The 17,297-nt window shown below is 33.8% G+C and overlaps 1 protein-coding gene across 7 annotated transcripts in view; it reads left to right on the top strand.

The window, feature by feature from the left end:
- Hr3 (Hormone receptor 3) overlaps nucleotides 1–17,297 on the top strand; it is a 116,183-nt gene that overhangs the window by 60,542 nt on the left and 38,344 nt on the right. The window lies entirely within an intron of this gene.

The following is a 17,297-nucleotide window of genomic DNA, read 5'->3' as shown; positions in this document are numbered from 1 at the left end:
GAAAGAATTGGATAAACTAAAACAATTACGGAAATTTATGCAAAATAATATTTTAATCCGTACTGTCGAATACTCTCTCGAATACTTGAATTTTCATCGAAGTAAGGACGAACATATCGACTATTCAAATACTCAACTTTTAACCCTTTCATATATCATCTACATGACGAAATAGAACGAGATGTCCGATCGCGAGATTCAACGTGAATTATAAAATCCTATTAATCACGTATGTCTCAAACATTGTAATAAATCTCTCGTTACATGTCGCTTTGGCATATTCATTTGTGCTCGGATCGTTTGCTTATGTTTTTAGAATCTATCCACACAACACATAATATTAAAAATTATTTGTCATTAAACGATTAGCATACTGATTTGCAATCTGACACAACGCGCGCATGTTTAATAACAATGAAGTTTATTTTCCACGTATAATATTTTTTCCAAAAACATTTTATCAGATTAGCATAAAAATGGATAAGCAATTCAAAGTGTTAAAAATACAACGTATTTACTATCGCTGGTGCAACCGTCTGTATAAGTGCAATTGCTCGGTTCAAAGGTATATCCGTTATGAAATCGATGCACGGCCGTCGTCTCTATCATGATCGACGTTCGATACGTATGCTAACGTAATATTAACGATCGGTTCGATTAGAATCGAAGCGTATATATACCTCACGCAGCAATCACACACGTTTTCTTTTATTACTTAACTCTAAAATATAAAGTAAATCTGTCTGGCGTGAAAACGGTGATAGAAGACAAAAAATGCTCAAAATATTAATTCTTGCAAATATATTCGCTAAAACATATAAAAGTAAAAATGGACGGATATATAATAATATATATTGATAACGCGAATGATATATGCGCGTTGCAAATGTAATTAATATACTTAATATGATTAATTATAGAATCAATGTACGGATTGTAATTAATTAATAATAATACATAAAGTAGTGTTTCTTTAACAAGAATGATTTAAGAGTTACAAATGTAAAAATGAAATTTATGCGAAATATATAAGCATTATTTATTTAACTGAATGGTATAAATAAATCAAAATACATATACATATTCTTTGCATAATATATTAGCTGATATAACATAAAGATAACAGAATAAATTAATAACAACTATATAACGATATAAATTGGAAGAGTTAAACTTATATTTATAATGACAAAAATTATTGCAGTTTGTTTGTGACAGTAAAAGAATGCACTCTTAATTTTCATAATTTAATATTAATAGAATTATATTATTTTCCATTACTCTAAGAGAATGTAGAAATTATTTTTATTTTCTTTGCTTGAGTCTTTTCCTGCAAGGATGACAGGAAACGTGAAGAATGACAAATCCTAGGACAAATTTATTTGCGTCGGCAGCACAAATCCGCCGACAAGAGACTCGCTCCCGCGTCCTCGCGGCTCTTCGCCGAGATAGTGCGATATTGCCAACCGGCCTCACACGGGCGTTCTTCTTACAGGGTTTTGCGCAACTCATTCTTACGTGGGTACTTTCGCTTTGCATAATTTGCTCGGCATCGTGCGTTTCGATCGAGTATTCGTATTCGAGACGACCGCGAGGCGCGATATCATAAACTTACGTCTAAATGTGTTTGAACACCTTGATAACAAGTTCACTTTCTCTCCTTCTTTTTTTGAAATTATTTTTTTTTATATTAATTAAATTAATAATGTTTAATGTACACGAATACGATATATATGGTAAACATTTTTTTTTTATTTATTCTCTCGAAATGCTGTTTTTTTCAAAGAAACGTTTACTTAAAATATGCTAAAAAGATATCGCATTTTCTCAGAAATTGCAAATTTCAGAAAGAAAAATAAGAACAAAATTTTTACAAATTCAAATTATTAAATTATCAAATTTTGTTAGAGATATAATTTTTTTAATAATTACTTTTTTTAATGAATTATAGTTTACAAAAGAATACGTGTCTCAATATCTGAAATATTAAATTTTTTATTTATTTCTGCTAATTTCTTATCAGTCAATTATTATTTGCAACAGAATATTCTTGTATTACATTTGTAAGGTTTATTTGATTGAAAATCGCAATTAATATGTATATAAAAATAGAAATAGAAAATGTTTTCTAGACAATAATAATAATACTAAATAATCCAATTTAACGCTATTTAAGCAAAATGGAATAATATTGAAAAGATGATAATTATGCGAAAATGCGGATCACTGTTTTTACGAGTATTTCATTGGATAATATTAGCATAACCTCGTTTTGATATTAATTAAGTTAACCTAGTTTTTGTTTCGATTCAGATTCCCGAAAAAACCATTCGTGTACCGTAATATTATATATATATATATATATATATATATATATATATATATATATATATATATATATACACACACACACACACACATATATAAGATAATAATAGGTAGGTGCATAAATCAAACGGACGTTAGTGATGCATCGATTTCACAATCTTTTTAACATAATGTCTCATAACGGAAATTATATTGAGAATAATTAATACAAGAAAGCGATCTGATCTATAAACAAATATCTATAATAAGAGAGCATATATTTATATTTTACATTGTATATATTTTTAATAATGATTACGTGTACAATGATTAATTGTAGACAAAAATTTTAATGTTTATATGAATTCAATTTCTATGTCTAGATTTTCGTCCATGATTGTGTTGAACAACCGATTTGCTATTAAATGTTGCAATAAAATATATACCTGAAGAGAATATTTTAAAAATAATATGATTTGAATCGATCAAAATTAATAGGAAGTGTAGACAACTTAAGATACTTTGTGAATAATTTGCTAGGAAATAAAAGCTTTTTATAACTTTTAATGGAAAGTTATTTATAATGTTTCATGCCATTTTTAAAGACTATTTATAATCCATTACAAAGTATAGAAAATCAATCGCGTATATACATCTAATATTCCTTACATACTAATTAAAAACTTAATTGTAATATGAAAAAGGCTAAGATCACACGTAATAAATAACACATCAATTTTATTAATCGACTCCAATTGCAGTATGTAGGAAGTTTTTGATCACATTGCGTGAGAAGCTACAATCGTGTCGCGTGGAAACCTTCAATACGAGATAATAAATCAATTATTCCCGATACTTAAATGTAACTTAATAAGAAGTATTACGTCAATCAATGAATTAATTCTTCCTTAATCGGTATCGATCGTAAAGTGCAACAATGATTAAGTAAAAGTTTTCACAAGAAATAGCAACACTAATTATGCGTATCTCTAATAATTTAAATCTTAAATTTTAATTTAACAATAAGACATAATATTATTTACAGTTAAATTATCATATTCTAATTTTCTGTTAATTAATTATTGGACGCAATTAAACATCGCAGAACATCAACGATTGAAAATCTTACATTCAATGCAAATTTATAATATGTATTTACATAACATTATACACGTAAAAACGGTGACAAATATATTATAATCATAATATGTATCACTAATTTTAGATATTCTCCGATAATATTCCAATTAAATAGGAAAAATTGTTACGTTATTGACGGCCGATCTAAATTGATTTAGATATTTGAGAAAAATACCCTTTCTTTCGAATATTTTGATATTTATTTAAGTTTGTGGTTGAAACGATGAAATGAGCGATCGCGGCGAAACGACGACGACGACGACGACGACGTGCATCGATTTCGCAACGAAGAACCTTCGAACCGGTCCGTCTGCTCCGAAAACGCGCCACCGTTCACCATACGAGCGTATCTCACGTGGTCGCAACTTTCACTTGCGAAAAAATATCTTGACCGCTTAGCGGATGTCTGACGACAAAATCGATCGAAAGTTGTCGTTGTTGTCGTCAATATCTCGCGTCACGTTACGTCGCTCAATTGACGTCGCCGAAATGGGGAGAGCGTCCTCCAACTTTTCTCTTTCGCGTTGCGGGGAATTTCGATGTGACACCATCGTTCGCAAATAGTTAGATGAACAGATTGATAGGGAATTTCACGTGAAATCGGGGACAAAACTTTTGAGAGTTGTAAGCACGATATTTATATAACTGGTAATAAATTGCAATTTTATACGTGCAAAAAAAAATAAACCCAATTGAAAAATAAGAGATACAAATGAGAGAGTAACAGTCCGCCTGTATATAGAATGCTCAAAGCTATATATATATTCTTTGATCAATTTGTGTGTATGGAAATTGTTTAAGAAAAATATAAATTCAGGTGAATTGAAATCAAGTGGGACAATAATTTCCTAAAACAATAGAATTATTACAAATTTATGAATAAATGAACATGATAAAATCAAAGATGACGGTTGATAACTTCATTATTGGTAACGCATTGTATTGCTCCATTTATCTGAAGGTTTAATTTATCCTTGACCCAATAATTACACTCCGGCAAATTGACAAATGCACGCGCGTATGTTAATTAATTCACTTATACGTAAACAAATCACTAGTCAGTTAATTTCCCCATCAGAGCGCAGTACGAACAGAGATAATACGAAGGCGCGAATAAACATGCGTTATGAAATAGGCGAAAGGGATACAGCGGTATTATTGATGACGAAAAAGTATAGAATGCATTCTTCAGTTGGAAGTTGTTTACAGCAGCAACTATCTTGCGTCGCGAGTACTCGACTGCTTACTCGTTTTATCTCACAATTCCGCGGTGATAATTCGTCCACGATGCAAAAGTCAATCGGCGGCGGGAGGAGCGACGTCGTTCGCTATTATCGGTTGAAATTGTACGCCGCTCTGCTAATAAAATATCGCGGAGTAATTTATTCGTGGAACGGCATAGCAGAATTTATTTAATGTACCGTCGCGCCAAAGTACAATCGTTCTCGTTGTACTATTCGTTGTGACTTTATGGCGAAATCCTACGATAAATGATTTTCTCACTGTTCGTTACGTGTACATATATATATAAAATATACATATAAAATTAAATTAAATTATCGCTTAATTGTTAAATTAAATAAAAATAAATAAATACATTATATATATATATATAATATATTTATTTATTTTTATTTAATTTAACAATTAAGCGATAATTTAATTTAATTTTATATGCGATTGTTTTTCTCAGATTTTTTACCTTTTGGTTCCTATTTTGGGAAACCTTATTTTTGAATAATTTATAAAATATAATGCAATTCTGAGAATAAATTATCATTACATTTAGTATTCGATCGATATTATCAATAACAAATAACTTATTTATACAACAAATCTGTTCAGCTTTCTTCTTTCCTTTCATTATTGATCGAAGAAGTAAAGTGTATTTATTCTACATCATCACTTGCTGGTGAAATTAAGAAACGGTCAATTAAAAGTTACGACGCGTTTACGAAAGTTAACGCTCACATGAAAGCGTCATTAAAAAACTATTGATAAATTCGAAGGATTTAACCATACTTGTGTAATTGCAAACAAATGATATAAATAATCGTTATTGAGATAATTATACCGAAAAGTAGTGGGAGATGGAAATAAAACAGCTGAGTAATCTATAACTCTACACTAAGAGATACAGTCTCGCGTCAATGATCTTTTTAAAGCTGGAAATAAAAAAACGAGTAGCACTTGGTTCACGGAAGGCGTTTTTTTTTATTTACGCTTATAACACGAAATCCACGAAACTGTTTCCGCAGTTCCCTTCAACTGACTGCGAATTGAAAAAAAAACCTACATGCAAAGTTGTGCGATTTTAGTTGAAATAATACAATTGACAAAATATAAACAGAAGCGAGAAACGCGCTTAAAATAATACGCGTACCATAAACAAAAAAAAAACGGAACGATTGCTCGTGAAATCGTCGACATAATCGTCACCGTCGCTGCTACTGCAGCTGCGGCTGCAGTTACGGGAGGTCGGTGGTGGTGGTGGCGGCGGTGGTGGCGGCGTTGGAGGCAGCGGCGACGGAGGACGGAGGAGGAACGGAAGCGTGGGTTCCCAGATCGATAGTTGCGCGGCCGTGCAACCGACGGGCGCTTCTCGTCGTGTCGACGTCGACAACGACGACGACGCCGCTGCCGCCGCCGCCGCCACCGCTGCCGCCGCCACCACCGCTGCCGCCGACGCCGCCGCCGCCGCCGCCGTCATCGGCGACGGCGAAACGTCGATACGCTCGCACGTGCATCGTTTCCGCATCGTCCGAAAGCGCGAGCGTTTCTCTCCGCCGAGAGATGAAAGGTGGGGTAAAGAGGAAAGCGAGGGACGGGAGGGACGGGGAGGAGATGTAAAACAATGCTCTACTGCCGTTTTGTAATATCTCCCACTCGCGCTGTGACGAGAGAGACGAGGCTTTCCGGCTCGTCGATGCAAGCGCTCTGTGTTAATGGAGTGCAAGAATCTTCAGCTCGTGAATAGCACCGGCTTTTCGTAAATACGGTGAAAACGATAAAGGCGACGAGAAAGAACGCTGCCGATTTTTAATTCAGCTCTTCTTGTGCGTTAGTGCTTGGATGTGTTCGCATCCATAAAATACTGCTTCCATTTATAGAAACTGTAAATTTACAAGAAAAACTCCCTTTGAAAATATTTCATATAAATTTGATTTTTCTTCATTTCTACGCTCCAAAAATGGATAATGCATGTCATTTATTTAAATTACATCGATTATAGATATTAATACATCTTAAGAGCAAATTATCATTGCAATTTTTACGAGTTATTCAAAAAGGAAATAAATATAGGTTACACTATCTCAAAATTGCATTAGCTTTCATTAACATTGCATTAAATACTAAGTAGGAATATTTTACATTATTAATGTCGAATTGATTTTCTGTTAGAAAACATTTTGACCCATATTCTTATTATACGTGTGCCCTTTTTCAAAATTGTTTCTTCATATATAATTTATATAATAAGCACAATAAAAAATGTACGAAGATATAGCCAATTGTTTCGATAAACTTATAATTGAAGAATCTTTATATTATATTCAATTAGCCTTTTAAAATAGGAATCGCAAAGAATGCAAAATGTTCTGGCGAAATTGTAATAAGCAAAATGTAAACTTGCAAATCGCGGGATATGATTTGGAAATAAATGTCAGTAAATGTTTTGCGAGACTCTTGAACGAGTTCAATGTAGGTTTTTACTTCTGTGCTTTCGTGCGTTGAAAATGTGGGGAATCACTGACATAATGCGTCGAGGAGTCTCGAGATCCTCAAGAAGGAACTTACGAAGCGACGTGCATGCGCCTTGGGAGTGAACGCAAAGCTCCTTAAAGCGGGATATCCCGATATCGCGAGAGAGCTTTCGGTTGACACTTTTACGCTTATGTCACATAATTCTCACATGATTAGTAGGAGGTGTAAAACCTGAGATTATATCCTGACGGCAATTTCTCCAATAAGTATCATATTATTATTGTTATATTATTTTATTCGTTGCTCATTGAAATATTAACGAATTATGCAACATACTTAGAAAAATAAACGATATTCGTTAAAAGGAATCGAAAAATCTACGATATCCAGGCAATGATACAAAATTCATCAAATCATCACGCTCGCTTTGAAGTCATTCCGCTAACGAATGCTTTCGTAAATAAGGTTCTCTTGGTATTGATTAAGGGCGAGAAAGGGGAGTGCAGAAAAGAGAAGATCATGGATCGATTGCGCGGTTTCAACGATGCGATCGGATGTAGGACAACATTGCGAGCATCTTGGCTCGGCATCGTTACCGATTTAGACCTATCTGTTCGGACATACCTGTACGAGCGTTGTATCATTAGGCTCGTTAGCAACGTCCTTGCAACTGATCATCGATTTATCTCCATCATCGGAAAACTTTGCACTGTAGAAAATGCGTTTACCTTGCATGCATGACTTTTTCTTCGGCATCTCGTCCTGCAAGTATAAAACAAATGTTGAATAACAGTAGAAGGAATATATTAAATATTATGAATGTCTTGTAAATAACAAAAATTATTATATAATAATCTGGACTGTGGAAAAGAATTTTAAGTTAATTTTCTTGTAATTATACAGAGAAAAAGATCTCACTTGCATAAATAACGTGTGCAAAATTCAAAATATTTTTTATTACAATTTTTCCTGTCAGAAAATATTAAATTTAAATAATTGAATTAATATATTTGAAAAAATTTATAAGAAAGAAAATATTTGGTTAATTTCCAAAGATCAAAAGTTTTTAATCTTCTCTATACTGCGACGCTTGAGACTTATTAAACGAACTTATCACAATGTTTACAAGAAAAGATAACGTTGACACAAACTTTCGCTGGGGAAACATCGTCTTGAAATCCATCGGAGAAAATGCCGTTAAAGTTTGATGTAAATCTTACGTAACACATTGTACGAAGAGGGAGGCACAGTCGTATTCGCAGAGAGGGTTACCGGCGAGACTACAAGGGGTGGCAGAGAAAACGGAAGCGGAGCAGGGCAGGGCAGAGCTTTAAATACCCCCATAAGATTGAGAAATCGATCGATTTCACCAATTTACGCGGCTATAGAAATTCTGGAATAAAATTCTGAATGGATAAAATTTGCTCTATTTCTAGAATATTATTTAATCGGACACAATAACAAAGTAAATCAATTTGTAAATTTATATAATTTTCTAATTCCATAAAAATAACTTTAATACAATAACTTTAATACAACTTTAATACAATAAAGATTTTAATTTGAAATTAGACGTTACGATACTTAAAGGAATACATTTTGTGACATTTTTGTATAATTGAGTGGAAAAAAACTCTGTTAGGCAATTTCTATATACAAACATACATATATATACCTATGTTATCAACAAATTGTATTTCCATTGTTCATCGCGACGTTCGAAATATAATAAAAATCGATCAAATGAGATAGAGCGCTATATATCAATTTCCAATTCATTTCTAATGAATGGAATCTGTATTCTCTTTCATAAAAGATATAACTTTGTTTAGCGGGGGTTCAGTTCCAAATCGTTAACACGCACTTTTCACCGCAGCAAAAGCTCGCAGGGGTGGGGGTGGGTTGCGCTTTCAGCTGTACGATGGATGATGCATGCTTGTAACGGAAGCGCGGAGGGAACGGCGCGGAACGGGGGTTGTGAAGGGTGGAGAAATCGATTCCGGGGAGCGTCGTATTTACTCGACGTCCGCGTCGCGGCGCATTGTCGTTGCGATTTCGCGCTCGAGCACACCAACTTCGTATTTTCCTCCCTGCGTACCTGCGCGTCGCACGCGCCACAGAAAAAAAAGAGAAAGAGAGAGAAAGTAGAATAGAACAAAATGGGATGGTGTTTATCTTAGGCGCTTCACATTGAAAGACTAAAAACTTTTTAAAAAGAAAATTATGTAGAAAGGATAATAAAAGTAATCGATATAAATTTTCCACGATAAAACGAACATTAAGGCAGGGATGAAATCTGAAATGTAAGAAAAGAAAGATAAAATATTAAACGTACAATAAATGCAAAGGAAAGATGCTGAAAAAGTAATTTGTTTTATTTAATTAATGAAAATAAATTATAAAAAGAAGAAGAAGGCAAGAACGAGTGAATAAGAGAGGGGATCAAGAGAAAGAGGGTTTATGTAATCGCGTCCTGCGTAAATATGATAGTCGGATCTCGTCCCGGTGCTTATTTACGTACAAACTACACAACGTGACTGACTTTTTTATCGAAGCCGTAGCAAAGGTGTTGCGTAGCGAGAAGACTTTAAACGATACAAAAAAGATGAAAAAAAAAAAAGAATTCGCGATCCTTATTACATTGTTATCGGTATTAAATTTCTATCAATTATTATAGCGATCAGTGAGAGCGTCACTTAGCGGTCTATTGATCTCTATCGAAAGATAAAAATCCATTCTCAAGTAATATTACATCACTGTGTTTACTAATATTACATCACGGTGTCAATACAAATTAGTGTGAAAACGGAATTTAGTAATGAATCTTACGAGTTAACATTCTACTTTATGATTAATGAAAATAATTAGTTACTAAATGAAATATCTACTACATTTTGTATTTACATACATTTACATTTATGATCATTTTGACATTCAATCAATTTAAAAAAAAAAAAAAAAAAAAAAAAAAAAGAGGAGGCTTTTTTACAAATTCTTTAATCTGAAACTGTTTCTGCTTTGAAGAAAATTTAACCTGTCAAAATAAAGCCTAAACAATTGAAATAACAATACAGTTTAAGATCCTCGATCGTGTTACAGTTTTTTAATAGTCAACATTAGATCAATACCGTGAAACGAGAACGCGATGTCGTTCTATAACTCGGAGGTGAAAGAACGAATATCCTATATATGCACATTCAACATTTTCTGCCTTCTGTTTGAAAGTTATAGAATGGAATCGATTGTTTTCAAATGCCTTGGTAATTGAGATCTTCATTTTTTTAGTATCTATGGCCAATGACGTATAACAGTTCAGAATATCGTACATACGTCTGCATAAGTAAAAGAGAGAGGAGATAATTTTTGCAAAAAGTTCTTTCGTAATAAGTGTCTTGTGACACTTTTATATCGCTTTTCTTCATGTGTAAAAAAATAAAGGAGACCGCAATATGTTGAAATAAAAATCTGCTCGTGCTAAAGGTCAATTAGAAGAATAATTCCTCTTTGATAGACACAGGAAAGACACAGCAATCAAATGGAGAATACATAGTGTAGCGTAACATATACATGCACATATTCCATCGCTATCCTACAATGACACCTGCCATTTTCGCCTTCGGCTACGCGCGCAAGAATATCCCGCAATATCTAACGCAACTCGTAACTTCTTTCGCCGATCCGCGCGCGAATAAAATCAGAGAATGTTTAATTTTATGCGGAATTTAATATTCAAACGATGACATTTTACAATCAAATTAGCATAAGATTGATACATAAGATCTGGGACACTTAAGATTAACTCTTAATTGAAGAGAATTTAAACAGACTAGTATCGAAATATTTAACATATTTTTCTTATATAGTATTAATTGCTTGTCTTTTTTTACAATGTGCATATGGTGCTCCTTTTTGACATTTTAAATAAATAAATAAGCATCGTTATTCGATGTAGAATCATATTAATAGTTGCTTTGACCTCTTATACATCGAAAATGATATATATATTATTTAACTGTATGTTAAAATTACAAAACCCCCATATTTTGCAAATTTTATTTAATATCAATTATTTTGTATTTTATATCATCTTGTATTTTATTTGCAATGATTTTATATTTCATATTTTATTTAATATAATTTTTTTATACTTCCTAAAGCTTTGTTACATTAATTTACAATTGCAATATTGCAATACTGTCCTTTATTCTATAGCATATATTTCATTTATAATACTATTCTGATAAAAAGCAATATAAAATTATTGCAACATATATTGCGATAAAATATATACTTTACATTTTATTTCATTGGATATAAGTTTCAGCAAGACCGCGCAAACAATAGCAACAAAAAAAAAGCAACACGCCGCAGTAACAATAATATCACGGCTTTCGCCGTATTACAGCCCGGTCGCCGGCGGCTCGATACAAAATCGAACGCTGTTGCGAAGAGAAGAGGATCGAGAACCACTGTACGAGCAGCCTTGGCTGAAGTTGTCGAACCCGCGACCCAGTTACACGCTCACGCCAACACACACGCGCGTCTCACCCACACCTCTCGGAGGTGCATGCACTGTGCAGTGCGCGCCGATGCGCGCACGCTGCAGCTCCCCTCGCCGTGCCGCACTCGTCGTCCTCCGTCCCACTTTCCGCCTGTCTTTTCCCTCACGCGCTGACTCGCGCGCGCCTCACACGCTCGCACATGCTACGCACACGCGGCGTCATCATCGTCATCGACTTTTCTCCGACTTTCGGCCTCTCCTTCGCGATGTGAAAACGGCCGACGACGCCCCACGATGCGATTGCCGAAAAGGTGCATCGCTCCACCTGACAATGGAAATCGCGACACCGACTTTCTCGCGACACTCGGGTTTCATATTTCGATATATGCGTGAATCATTCTGCTATAATTATCTATATGACTTTTGATCTTGATTTAGGAAATACTATATATCATTATTTATACATGTGTGCGAGGAATATTTTTGGCATACTTATGCTTATGCTCTATGCTATTATAGATGCATTTTTTAATTTGTTTATAAGTATTATTCAGTAAAATTTTATGAAAATGAGATGTGATTGAATACTAATTAACATTATTGAAATAAAATTTGTTAAATTAGAGTTTAACTGGCACACTCTTTTCCATGATTTAATGCATATTTTGAACATTAATTATTGCGTGTTTTAAAAAGATTGAGTTTTTATAAATTCAAGAACTCAGGACTTGAGATCTTATATTTCCAAGTGATAAGACGTTTCTGTATTCTAGAAAAAAACTTTTCGTCAAAAAATCATTGAAAATATTTCTTTCATAAGAATCGTTTCTTAACAAATATTTTAACGTTATTGATCATTCTTACTATATATGTTTGCTACATCTTTGCATATATCTTTGCAATTTGTTAGATGCTTTACTTTTTAAAATAAAAGTAAAAAAAAAATTATATATATATATGTATGTATGTATGTATGAAAAATATTTTTATTCTCAACTGAAATAACAGATTACTAAAAAGTTCATGTTTAATGTCTGCACATATTGCAAGTTTACTACTTTGCATTAGAGTAAATTATTTTTGTTCAGAAACAACATCTTTCTTAAGAGAATTGGAAAGCTCACATTTATTTTTATGTTTGCACGTGTTAACGGATCTTATACTATTTACAACGAGATTGATGAGTTCCAGATGCGAAAATAAATTGTATATATACAATACAACATATATGATGCTTAGTTAAATTTTGACGCGTTCTGCGATGTGTTGATATTCATATTTGTATATTGATTATCGTATAAAAAGAGATGCTTACGAAAGAAATGTTCTTTTATCTCACTATTACTGTCATAAACAAAAAGTCTAACTTGCATCTTTGATGATATAATATCATACATCTCATTAAAAGAAAACGGGAACTGTTATCATGTTATTAAACAGAAATGAACATCGCGTAACACGAGTTCTACGGCATTCTAGGGTATAATATTAAAAAGTTAGCGCAGCTCTTCGGAATATAAAATACCGTACTCTGCTTTTAACTTCGTGGTTAACCTACATTCTACGGGTAACGAGGGCGTCTACCAATATTAAAGCGTTTATTCGCGTACATCTTATCGATCCTGCGTTTTGATCGATTTCATATATGGTACATTTCTATGAAAACGACGATGTACCATTTTCGAATGAGTTTACTCTCAGCATTTTCACATTTAACATACATTGTCTTGTCAGGGCGGCTCGGATTCCGAGCATATTAAATTCTGAAACGTGGTAAAATCTTTACAGTGATATAACATCGCAAAACTGATATGCATGTTCATGAAAGTTTGCATAAATGAGGGACGATACATTTTCACTCTTGCGAATTTTATTTTAATTATTAATGTAACCTTATCAATTATTTCCTTTTATCCTTTCCATCGCATAAAATATTGCTTAATTTCAATCCATTGCTGTGAAATATTGTCTAGTTTAAGTTTAACTTGTTCGCCATCCGCGCAGCTATAAATTTGATTCGAACTTTCATGGTCTTTTCTTCACGGTAGCGATATTTTATCATGTTCATTGGTTTTAAGAATATACGCGTTGTAGCGCGTCAATTTCTGGCAAATTAAACATTTACAATGTTTTACAATATTCATTTGTATCGCACGTAATATTAGATATTATCTAGCATTATCCTAACGAGGAAAGCGATCGTTTGGAGTAATGCGTGTCGAATCGCTTGCCAGAAACGTTCGTGTGATCGACCAATTACAAAACCGATTACACACGCACGCCCACGCGTTCACACGTGATGCATAGCCCTGTCATTGGACTGCTGATGGTTATATACATGCGCAAAATCATCGATCTCTAATATGAACAATTACATTATTACAATAAATTTCTCAATCCGTTTTATCTTCAATTTTTCGGGGAGCTGTCTTGTCTCAATAAACTAATTAATTCAAAAGTAAGATAAGTTAAATAATATGCTCGGAATTAAACTTTGATTTGACAGTAGTAATTGTACAAAACAATGAATTGTACATTACGTAATTATTATTTAAATTTAACACGGTCTGAAATTCAATTTTACACATTTTGATAAACACAGTTTTGGATAAACAGGAATACACAGGAATATTTTTCTTGTATCCTCAATATTTAAGAATTTTTGGACGTATAAATATAGAAGTAAAAACATAGAAATTGTGTAAAAATATAATACAAAAAATGAATGAATATTTTGGGCACTTCGATCTAATCCGAAGTTATTAATAAAGCCGAATAAACGTGAAAAAAACGTATATTCACTCCGGAAGTTTTTCTGCGTGCGGATTCCCCGAGTCGGTCGACGGACGATGCGACTGACGTAAAACGTGAGAGCTTGCAAGTGGCGCGTAGGAGGATGCAGGTATGTAGGTACGTGAGAAGCGATGTAGGCGAAGCGTTGCATTGCCGCCACGTAATATTCAATCATGCATTTCACCCGCGCACCGCGAACCTTTCGTTTCGCGGCGAAGGCGACGATCCATTAGCGATTCCAGTCGAGAACCCGGTTTATCGGGACAAGCCGATATTTATTATTTGCTTCTCTCTATGACATAAAAGAAATATACGATGCATCCAAGGTGCACATGGACTCTTCAAACCGACAAATTATTAAAAGACATTTTAATTTTTTATATCGTAAAAATAAACAGCTTTATATGACAAAGTAAAAAGAATATTTTATATCGTAACTTTCAGAAGTCAGTCTCTAAAATCTGTAGTTTAACAAAATGGAATTAATATCAAATCAAATCTCTAATGGCTTTTAAGTGGCAGTTATCAAAAAACTTGGATCTATTTATGCTGTGATACTGGATTCTTTCGCCAGGAAAGCTTTTCATTTGAGCCCCCCCCCCCCCCTTTCCCTTCTCTCTCGCTCGCTCTCTCTTTGATCTATCACATTTCTAGATCATGACCTTCTCTTGCTCGGAGCAACTCATTGAAAATACCGGAATATCGCGTGCTTAATAAAATCGCATACGTATGCCATAGTGCTCGCTGCCAGCTATTACCGACATAGCCCGACTATGCTCGTACCTCGTTATTGCGCACGGGATCACGGCGCGAATGCGAAATCGTCGAAGACTGTTCCGCGAACGCGCGCTCCGCACACGCAGAACCGAAAGTCGCATTTTCTCGAGGCTGCGACGCGATGTGCGGCGGTCGCGTTGCGACACGAGTGGAGTAAGAAGCTATAATCCGGCCTGGTGTAAAAAGGGAAAAGCGTATTCCGAGGGGACGGAAGCGCGAAACGCGCTCTTCGCATTGCGCAATCCTTGGTCGAGCAACGGCGACATTTTTTTTTTGCGACTTGTCAAGAAGATTTAAGATGCTCGCTCTTGTGACTTCAGTTGTTTCAAGATTACGAGATGATTCAATCGCAAGTTTTTTCAGTAATATATCTTGTGAATACATTTTTATTGCTTTATATGTTGCAGAAAATTTTATATTTAACTTTGTTTTCATTTTTTGTTTAAATTAAATTAGTTTATATATATATATATATATATATCTTACAAATTTAGCATAATATTCCCAAATAGCAAATGATCGTCATATGATATCTTTTTGTCGTCATAATTGTTTATTATAACGATTATTTACTACTTATCACATATTATTGGATTGTCGTATATTATCTTTTATGTGCGATATTTCAAAATATTATTTTGAACAAAATTATATGCCACATTTCACTCGAGAATGGGAAAAAATTGCTGTTTTTCTCTTATCCCAATTTTGTGCGGATTCATTAGGGATCATTGACCACGAAACAACCAGCGAAAACAGCGCTGCGAGATATTCTAAAGATAGGTTTTCCTCGTTCACCCAATGAGAAATAATTTTCATCTTTTTGAAAGCAGAGCCAGCAATTTTTGTTAATTTAATCTTTTGAGTAATGAGGTTAAATTATGCATGAGTACTAATTTTGTTCCCTATAATTTGATTTGCAAATGACAATAGAGCAGACAGCTCTTTGACGCGGCAATTCACCTGCGCGCTCACATGTTCACGTAATATATATTCAAATATCCTGACTGTGTGCCCAATATTAAGTGCACGTGGGTCGCAAGCACGTCGATGCGGGCGTGCTTTCTAAATTTCACCGCGCATAACTCGCGCGTCGATTTCTTGTGTTGTTATACAAACAAAATTCTAAATAACAAAATAAACCAAAAAATTTTAATGTCCTCTTACCGTTTCATTATGTAGAATTTCTTAATAAACCTATATATTTATGCCTGTAACATATTTTACTACTAAGATAAGGGTGCTATAAGTTTAAAAACAAAATCCGCTTACAAAGTTTGATAAAAAAAAATCTCAAAGCTGTGAAAGCTTATTAAGTTTAAACAATGTTTTCGAGAATTTATTTTTCTGAGGAAAACCACTTTAAAATTCTGTGGCAAATTTTGCTTCATTATTATTACATAGATTTTTTGAGCTACCTTGTATATGTCGACTTTACGAATGCACAATTATATCGATGCAATATTCAATCTCGCGCAATGGAATAAAACAGTTGTAAGTCAAAATAATAAAAAGTTATCCTTTCGGTCGGATGAACTCGAGGATGCAGCGACATGTAAGAAGATTACGATTCGAGTCCTTGACACGTATAAGAGGAACCGTTGCAAAAGGGTGAAGCGCAAAAAGGCTTTTCACATCGTGTTTGGTCCGATCCGATCGAAGTCGGAGAACGCGAAGTTCTCCGCGAAGTCACGCAGACCGCGGGCCTTGGGGAACTCCGCGGTGCAGAACACGAAGAGAGACGCAGAATCCGTGAAACGACGAGAATACGTACTGACATATTTTATAAATTAACGTATTATAATTTATATGTAGGAATACTGATGCATTTATACATAGTAATAGTAATTATAAAGATATATAATTATATTACTATTGAGTTTTAAGTAAAGACAGAAGGAATATGCTTTATCAGTAAATTTTGCACATTGAGAAAGAAATTCTAATTACGTCCAATATTTAAAAAAGCTTACTTAATTTTATATATAGATAATTTTAACTGTATTTTTAATCATAAATAAGATTAAACGATCGTCTTTATGTTTATTCTTTAAAAAAAGAGTAACAAAACAAT

The sequence above is a fragment of the Linepithema humile genome, chromosome 2, assembly GCF_040581485.1.
Source record: "Linepithema humile isolate Giens D197 chromosome 2, Lhum_UNIL_v1.0, whole genome shotgun sequence".
In the NCBI taxonomy this organism is placed as follows: Eukaryota; Metazoa; Arthropoda; class Insecta; order Hymenoptera; family Formicidae; genus Linepithema; species Linepithema humile.
This window is presented reverse-complemented; position numbering and strand designations above follow the sequence as displayed.